An 8,923-nucleotide genomic window follows, 5' to 3' on the forward strand; every position below is an offset into this window, starting at 1 on the left:
CAGCGGTTTGAGAACCGACGCCAGCAAAATTGAGCGTCGGCTGTCAAACTTGCTGACAGCCGCCACTCCTATCAAAAAAGAGGCGCCTCTTTTTACCGTGGGCCCTAATTTGAATATTTTTTTTTACTGAATCGTGTGCACAGGAGAGTGGCCTGTGCGCACGCTGGGAGAGTGGGCGCTCGCCCGCTCTCCCGTGACATTTACTGTATCGGCCTGATACAAAGTCCAAAAATCTCCTGTGAGGCGAATCGTCAGCCCCTGACCTTTGGAATTGGGCTTGTCTCTCACCAAAGGGGCCAGGGTTTCAACCCATTAAAAAAAAATCTTCTAAATAGTAAAAAGCTTAACAAAGTCTCTCTTCTAAAAGTGAGGCAGACCCTCTCAGGCAGGGAGTGCACTGATAAGGAAGCCCCTCTGAAAGCACCAAGCTAGGTTTAAGAGGCTTACCCCAGCCAGGGAGAAAAACAAAACAGTTCCTCATTTCTTGAGAGCTTAACTCAAAAGGCCACACAGACTAAGCCACTAGCACCCTCCATCCCTTAAATAGACTAAGGAGCTACCATTCACACTCAGCCTCAAGGGGAAGTGCTGCACAGGAATGGTATTCTCCACTAAGTTGTTACCTATCAGGGCAGGGATCTAGGGCCATCTAGTGGGTGACCAAGGGGCCCCCCACATTTATTACCCCTCCATGTACAAAAGTGCGCTGGCTTAAGTCAGTCTGGAAAGTATTACTCCTGGTCAGAGATGGATTGCATTTTCCAATGCTAGTGTTAGTCTGTGAGTGAAAGCAGACGTTCTGGTGTCAGGACCTATCGTTGGGATTTATGTGCAGAAAACATGCTTTGCACAAACAAAGCATATTTTCTGCCCATAAATATAATCTAAGTGCGTAAAAAAGGTTTTGTGCATTGAAGGCATTTGTGTGCATAAATCATGTCGATACTCCCCTGCCACCTGAGTGCCCATTTTAAATTCAGTTTGTGTGCATATTTTTAACTCCCAGTACATTAGCTTATCATTTGCTTACTCCATTGGGAGTTGCATTTTCTTTTTCAGCAGCCGCGTTAAACTGTGTGCTGAATTTCAGGCCATAGCATTAACTCCGGGCTTATTGGTAAGGGGTCAGGACCAGCGGAAAGCCCGTTAGTACCAATAAGGAGCAGGAAGGGGTGCTTGTAGCTCATACCTACTGTTTGTACTATCTAGTGCAGGGTTTCCCAAACCTGGGAGGACTCCCAGCCAATCAAGTTTTCAGGATTTCCACAATGAATATGCATGAGAGAAAATTTGTGTGCTGTGGAGGTACCTCTGCTCTAGTGCATGCAGAGCATAGAGATGTGAGCAAACATGAGGAGGGAATAAAAGGCAGAAAATGTATAGAAAGCTGACAATGTACTTTTTCCTAGCATGCAGCAGATGGACTCAGGACCAATGGGTATAGTGTACTCCTGTTAGCAGTTGGAGACGGATCAGATTTCAATCTGACGTCAGCCCCTAGTACATATACCCCTGCAGGAAGTGCAGCTCTTCAGTATTTTCCATCTCCATAGCAGTTAGGGACTATCTGCATGCTCTCACAGCATTAGAACCAAATCCAAAGGAGAAAATCCAAATTTAAAGAGAAAACCTACCTGAAGACGAGCCCCGCTCTCCTGCGGTGATACCCTCGGGTCCCTCCCCCAGTTGAGATTTCCCAAGGTGATTTCCGTGGTCCCTCGGAGGTAAGCCTCGGTCCGGCGGCCGAATCACGGCGAGGACCTAGCCCCCGATCCCCAGGCGCGGCTGAGAGGCAGCGGGTGCACCCTCAAGCGTGGCAGTGAAGGTATTTGCCCTCTCCCCCCACAGCCGGAGACCGCCCGGGACGCAACCAGGAAGCACCGAAGACAAGGTAAGGTAGAAATCTTCTGCTTGAATCCGGTCTCCGAGGATCGAGGAGGATCACAGGTCTCCGGCCGGGACCAGTGCCACCGGGTTGATCCGCCCTAGCAGGGCCAGGCCCCGGCTATTTCCGAGGGTCTACCCACGTGGAGACCCTCCAAGCGGGGCCATATTGCCCACGTGCTCGCCGTCGCCATCTTGGCCCTATTCACCGCACCTTTCGCCGATCGAGAGTGCACAACTCGAGCTAGGTGCACAAAGCACTTGTGCGCATAAACTTACACGCACATAAAACCTTGCACGCATAAGTTGCGCACACAGAGCCAGGCGCATATCTACGGCTGAACGCACAGCTGCGCGCACAACTACATGTTCATCTTCAGCGCACTGGAGCGCATAAGAGTTAACGCGTTGACAGCCATGGCACCTCCAGAAACAGGGATAAAGGCTCAAGGCCTCTGCCCAGCATGCCACATCAGAGCCACACAAAGCGAGGAGGCAGATGCCCTGTGCACGCAGTGCGAAGAGGCCCTGGAAAACCCAGTCGAGGGCCAGTCCCATCCAGGGCCGAGTTCTAGCTCCTCAGGGGGTACCCTGGACCTAGCCAGGGGGGACCTCCCCACAGACAGGGACCCCCAAGGAACCAGCGCCCCTCAGCTTTGACCCAGCGTCAATCTCATGGGTGGAGTTCTTCAAGGGGATTTATGCCTTTGTTCAAATGCAAACTGAACCTCAGGCTGACCCGCCACAGACTCGATGGGAGGACCCTCATGCCCCAGGCCCTTCAAGACCTAGGCACAGGCTTCCACTACCCAGAAGCCCCACCTATGGGGACTCAGACATCTCTGAGGAGGAAACCAAACCCTTAGAAGAGGGGGAGCTCCCCCCGGGGCCAGAGCCTCACCGAACCATGAGACGCTTCTTCACAAAGGACGAGCTCCCGGCCCTGGTCAACCAATGCCTGACGGAGCTCGCTATCCCGGGCCCAGGTACTTCGGGGGAACCTAAACCGAACCCCCTGCTGGAAGGTCTTCGACAGACTTCTCGCCATTTCCCTCTGTTACAAGCAGCACAGCAGCTGATCAACCTGGAATGGAATGCTCCGGTGTCCACCTTCAAGGGGGGACGAGCTTTGGCAGCCCTGTACCCCGCCACCAAAGATCTTCTTGCATGCCCAAGAGTTGATGCCATGGTCTGCGCGGTCTCCCAGCGCATTACCATCCCAGTGGAGGAAGGAGCTGCGCTCAAGGATGCACACGACCGGCGGCTGGAGTCCATCCTCAAACAGTCATTTGACGTAGCCGCTATGTCTACAAATTTCAGCCTGCTACACCGTGGTGACACGTGCCTGCTTATCACAAACCAGGAACAACACCGCGGGAGAAGACATGGAACCAGCAGTATCATTCCTAGCGGACACTGCCTTCGACCTAGTGCGCACTGTGGCCAGAGGAGTGTCCTCTGCGGTGGTGGCCAGGAGGCAACTCTGGCTCCGAAGCTGGTCGGCCGACGCATCTTCCAAAACGCGCCACACAAGGATGCCCTTCAAAGGATCCCTCCTGTTCGGCAGCGAACTAGAGAAACTGGCCGACAAATGGGGCGAGTCTCCATTGCCGCGCCTACCAGAGGATAAGACAAAGAGAAACCAGCGACCCTTCCCCAAGTCCTTCAGGGGCAGCAGTTCACAGTGCTTCAATCCTTACAGGAGCAACTATCAAGCCCTACGGCCAGGAACCAGTCCTTTTGGACCAAGCACAACAAGAGGGGAACCAGCTCGGGTACAGGCCCCAGCCACACCCCACAATGAGAATCAGCCGACCCATCCAAGGGAAGAAGCCATAGGGGGCAGACTAGCCCTATTCTACCGCAGATGGGTCGAGATAACTTCGGACAAGTGGGTCCTAGCCATCATTCGAGAGGGGTACGACCTGGAATTCCTACGACCTCTCCAAGAGGGTGGCAGTCGAAGCTACACTGTCCAGGCTACTGGCCCTCGAGGCCATAACCCCAGTGCCTCCACAAGAAATAAATACTGGGCATTATTCAATTTATTTTATCGTCCCCAAGAAAGAGGGAACATTCAGGCCCATCCTGGACCTCAAGTCTGTCAACCGCCACCTCAGGATTCCCCGCTTCCGCATGGAAACCCTACGATCCGCAATAAGGGCGATACAACCGGGAGAGTTTCTCACATCCCTGCATCTTTCGGAGGCCTACCTACACATCCCAGTTCATCAGGATCACCAGCGTTACCTACGCTTCAAAGTCCTGAACCGTCACTACCAGTTCCGGGCACTACCCTTCGGGTTAGCCACAGCACCCCGGACATTCACCAAGGTAATAGTAATGGTGGCGGCAACAGTGAAGGAAGGAAGGAATCCTTGTTCACCCTTACCTGGACGACTGGCTGATCAGGGCAAAGTCAGCTGCCAAGCAACCAGCAGAGTCATAACTCTACTGGAGAGCCTAGGATGGGTAGTTAACACAAACAAAAGCTCCCTTCAGCCCTCACAGTAGCTGGAATACCTAGGAGTCCGATTCGACACCAAAGAGGACAAGGTCAGCCTGACCCCCACAAGGAGATCAAAATTGTGGAACCGGCTGCAAACCTTGCTGAACAATCCTCGTCCCACAGCATGGGATTACCTGCAAGTCCTCGGGCTGGTGGCATTCACCCTGGAAGTTGTGCCATGGGTGCGAGCCCATATGAGGCCCCTACAGCGCTCACTCCTATCACGGTGGAGCCCACGGTCCCAGAACTACACTGTATGTCTATCACTCCCGGGCAGAGTTCGAACCCAACTACGGTGGTGACTGCAGGCCAGCCACATGAGCCGGGGATCAAGGCTATCCTCCCCAACCTGGTCCCTACTCACCACAAATGCCAGTCTACGAGGATGGGGAGCACACTGCGAGGAGTTAACCGCCCAAGGGCAGTGGAATGCAGAAGAGGCGGGATGGAACATCAACCGCCTAGAAGCGCGGGCAGTCAGACTAGCCTGACTACGGTTCGCTCACAGATTCCGAAACAAAGTGGTCAGAGTAATGTCGGACAACGCCACGACAGTGGCCTACATCAACCGGCAGGGGGGAACCAGGAACCAACAGGTGTCCCTAGAAATAGACCCCCTGATGGTGTGGGCGGAAGCAAACCTCCAGGAGATCTCCGCCATCCACATCGCCGGGAAAGACAACATCACGGCACACTTCCTCAGCAGGGAAAGTCTAGACCCAGGAGAATGGAGGCTGTCATCCGGAGCCTTCCAACTGATAGTGAATCGGTGGGGGACACCGGACATGAACCTTCTGGCAAGCAGATCCAATGTCCTAGTATCCAGATACTTCAGCCGCAGGCGGGAACCACAGTCCCAAGGGATCGATGCCCTGGTACAGACCTGGCCACCGGGGACTCTACTTTACGCCTTCCTGCCGTGGCCCCTATTGGGCGCGATCATTCACAAGATACAACTACACAAGGGACTAATTCTTCTGGTGGCTCTGGATTGGCCAAGAAGACCCTGGTATACAGACATGAGAAGACTGCTGGCAGGGAACCCGCTACCCCTGCCCCCACACAGGGACCTGCTACAACAAGGTCCGATCCTCCACGAGGATCCAGCTCAATTCTCTCTTACGGTCTGGCTATTGAGAGGGCCCGCCTGAGAAAGAGCGGATACTCGGGGGAGGTAATCGACACCCTCCTCCGAGCACGAAGGTTCTCCACATCGTTAACGTACATAAGGATCTGGAGAGTATTTGAAGCCTGGTGCGAAGACCACAACATCAAGCCACGCTCATTTAAAGTTCCCGTAATCCTGGAATTCTTACAGAATGGACTACAGAAGGGTCTGTCCCTCAACTCCATCAAGGTACAAGTGGCTGCATTGTCATGCTACGGCTCCAAGAGCGAGGGCGACAGCACAGCTTCTCACCCGGACGTGTCACACTTCCTGAAAGGAGTCAAACACATTCGCCCACCACTAAAGTGGCTGGTAACTCTGTGGAATCTCAATCTCGTTTTGGACTTCCTAGCGGGAACCGCCTTCAGACCCCTCCAAGGCCTCTCCCTCCGCCTGTTAACCCTAAAGACTGTGTTCTTGCTGGCAGTGTGTTCAGCCCGCCGCATCTCGGAACTACAAGCACTGTCCTGCTGTGAGCCGTTCCTCAGGCTCACCCCAGAGTCCATCCAACTACGCACGGTTCCCTCCTTCCTCCCCAAAATGGTCTCACACTTCCACCTCAACCAGACCATCTCGCTACCAACGATGGATGGCTTGAAGAATTCGGAAGAAGCCCACAGTCTACGTCACCTCAACATCGGCAGACTCCTATCCAGGTACCTGGAAATGTCGGAACCCACATACGAAGAACGGACCACCTTTTTGTCCTTCACAGCGGAAAGAGACAAGGGGAAGTGGCCTCGCGGCCAACCATCGCCCGCTGGATCAAGGAAGTCATCAAGGCGGCCTACGTAGAAGCTGGCAAGCCACCACCTCTACAGGTCAAAGCACATTCTACCAGAGCCCAGGCAGTATCCTGGGCAGAAACTAGAATGCTGTCACCTGCCGAGATCTGCAGGGCGGCGACATGGTCCTCCATCCATACTTTCTCCAGATTCTACCGTCTGGACGTTCAGGCTCAGGAGGACACGGCCTTTGCAAGGGCAATACTAAGTGGACCACGGGCAGCCTCCCACCCGGTTCGGGAGTAGCTTTTATACATCCCATTGGTCCTGAGTCCAGCTGCTACACGCTAGGAAATGGAGAAATTACTTATCTGATAATTTTGTTTTCCTTAGTGTAGACAGGTGGACTCAGCATCCCACCCTTGGCTGCCGTTACGCATGGTATTTCAAATAATTCAAGGGTAAACCATGTTTTCATTTACCTAGGGCATCCACCCTGCCGGGTGTCGACACCTTCCGGTTGAGTACACTGGCTGTCTCCAGCTATAGTCAATCAACCAGTTCAAGTTAATCAAGTTTGAACATTTAACCAAATTATGAAGTTATTCAAGTTAATCAAATTATTAAGTTAATCTATCAGTCAGTCACACATATATCCACAATGCTTTTCGAGGAGAATACTGAAGAGCTGCACTTCGTGCAGGGTATATGTACTAGGGGCTGACGTCAGATTGAAATCTGATCCGTCTCCAACTGCTAACAGGAGTACACTATACCCATTGGTCCTGAGTCCATCTGTCTACACTAAGGAAAACGAAATTATCAGGTAAGTAATTTCTCCAATATATGAGTGACATGTTTTTGTGTAGAACAGTGCACTTCTAATATAATGGTCTGAAAAGTGTAAAAGTTGATAGGACTCAACAGCAACATACAGGATTACTGCATATGTATGCTTATCAGTGATGTGCAGTGACATTTATAACAGGGGATTCATTCTTGCTCCCTCAGTTCCCTTTCCCCTCCCACATGTACTGCTCCTCTGTCCTCTCCCCCCCCCCCCCCCTGAGGTCTTACCCCCTCTCCCCTAGCTTCAAAAGACACATGGAACCCATATGGCATTAGGCCTGTTGTAATGTGATAGCTTTCTGGGGCCAAGCCCACACCTATGAATAAACAATTGCAATATAATAAACTTCCTATACAAAAAACAGCACTAACTGCCAGAACTCAAAACTACAAACTTACCTATGAAAAGGCAACTGCAAATATTACATGAGGATCTAAAATACCAATAAACCTATATATAAGCCAGGATGCCTAAAATACCTGTAAAAAAAAACCCAAAAACACATATACCTAAAAATATTGTACAAAAGCTTCTAAAAGTACATATGTCCCTTCAGACGTCAGATCAGACATTCACATCTAAAGACGGATCCTATATTGTCTCAGTAACTCATGTACGCTATTTCTAGATAGTATTTGTATAGCTCCAATAAAAGCTATCACAGCCTGCCAAGAATACTGTTTATCCCAAGAGACAAATTTGCCATTTCAACACAACACTAAGTCCCAGGACTCAACAGCAACAACCCTACCCAGGAAAGAACATAATTTATGGCATAGTGGGTCAGACCAAGGGTCCGTCAAGTGCAGTATCCTGTTTCCAGCAGTGGCAAATCCAAGTCACAAGTATCCTGCAAATACCTAAATATTAGATAAATCACAAGCTACTGTAAGAACATAAGAACATGCCATACTGGGTCAGACCAAGGGTCCATCAAGCCCAGCATCCTGTTTCCAACACTGGCCAATCCAGGCCATAAGAACCTGGCAAGTACCCAAAAACTAAGTCTATTCCATTTTACCTTTGCTAGTAATAGCAGTGGCTATTTTCTAAGTCAACTTAATTAATAGCAGGTAATGGACTTCTCCTCCAAGAACTTATCCAATCCTTTTTTAAACACAGCTACACTAACTGCACTAACCACATCCTCTGGCAACAAATTCCAGAGTTTAATTGTGCGTTGAGTAAAAAAGAACTTTCTCTGATTAGTTTTAAATGTGCCACATGCTAACTTCATGGAGTGCCCCCTAGTCTTTCTATTATCCGAAAGAGTAAATAACCGATTCACATCTACCCGTTCTAGACCTCTCATGATTTTAAACACCTGTATCATATCCCCCCCCCTCAGCCACCTCTTCTCCAAGTTGAAAAGTCCTAACCTCTTTAGTCTTTCCTCATAGGGGAGCTGTTCCATTCCCCTTATCATTTTGGTAGCCCTTCTCTGTACCTTCTCCATCACAATTATATCTTTTTTGAGATGCGGCGACCAGAATTGTACACAGTATTCAAGGTGCAGTCTCACCATGGAGCGATACAGAGGCATTATGACATTTTCCGTTTTATTCACCATTCCCTTTCTAATAATTCCCAACATTGTTTGCTTTTTTGACTGCCGCAGCACACTGAACCGACGATTTCAATGTGTTATCCACTATGACGCCTAGATCTCTTTCTTGGGTAGTAGCACCTAATATGGTACCTAACATTTTGTAACTATAGCATGGGTTATTTTTCCCTATATGCATCACCTTGCACTTAGCCACATCAAATTTCATCTGCCATTTTGA

Source organism: Rhinatrema bivittatum, chromosome 1, assembly GCF_901001135.1.
Source record: "Rhinatrema bivittatum chromosome 1, aRhiBiv1.1, whole genome shotgun sequence".
NCBI lineage: Eukaryota > Metazoa > Chordata > Amphibia > Gymnophiona > Rhinatrematidae > Rhinatrema > Rhinatrema bivittatum.